This window comes from Euprymna scolopes, chromosome 9 (genome assembly GCF_053919585.1).
Source record: "Euprymna scolopes isolate OS-2025 chromosome 9, ASM5391958v1, whole genome shotgun sequence".
Lineage (NCBI taxonomy): Eukaryota > Metazoa > Mollusca > Cephalopoda > Sepiida > Sepiolidae > Euprymna > Euprymna scolopes.
In genome coordinates, this window is record NC_136490.1 from 130,490,139 (window position 1) to 130,490,870 (window position 732).

Consider the following 732-nt stretch of genomic DNA (forward strand, 5'->3'; position numbering starts at 1 on the left):
CTGACAAGTGGATTGAGAAAATTGCAATGTTAGAATGCTTTGGAAGACTGCCTTATTAGGAACTGCTAGAACCTTGCGAAAATTACTGGAAGTCTGAAGAAAGAAGATGCTAATAGCTTATAGTCATTTGTTATATCCGCCTATCAGTATAACATCAGCAATAACAACAGATAAACACAAAATTTGCCAACACCAACAACAAAAAACTAATAAAAGGCATAAATACATGAGCAGTATTACTAGTAAATACTCTGGACCGTTCATAGGGTGGATTAAAGAAGAACTGAGACAACTCGATCAGAAGACCAGGAAACTCATGACCATGCACAACGCACTACATCCGAAGGACGATGTTGACTGACTCTACGTGAAAAGGAAAGACGGCGAGAGGGGACTGGTTAATACTGTGTTAATGACAGAAAAAAACTAGAAAAATACTTAATACAAAACACTGAAAGAATAATCGTAACAGCGAGAGACACGGAAAAAATCAATAAAACAAAAAACAGAGAGACAAAGCATAAGACAAGAAAAGAAAAGTGGGAAGAGAAACAACTACACCGAAGATTTATAAGGATGACAAAATATGAAAATAACGAAAATACCTGGACATGGATGCGAAAAGGGCACATAAGCCGAGAAACTGAATCCCCAATAATTGCAGCACAAGACAACTCGATAAAAACCAACCACATCAAAGCAAAGATCGATAAAACACAAGAAAACAGTAAA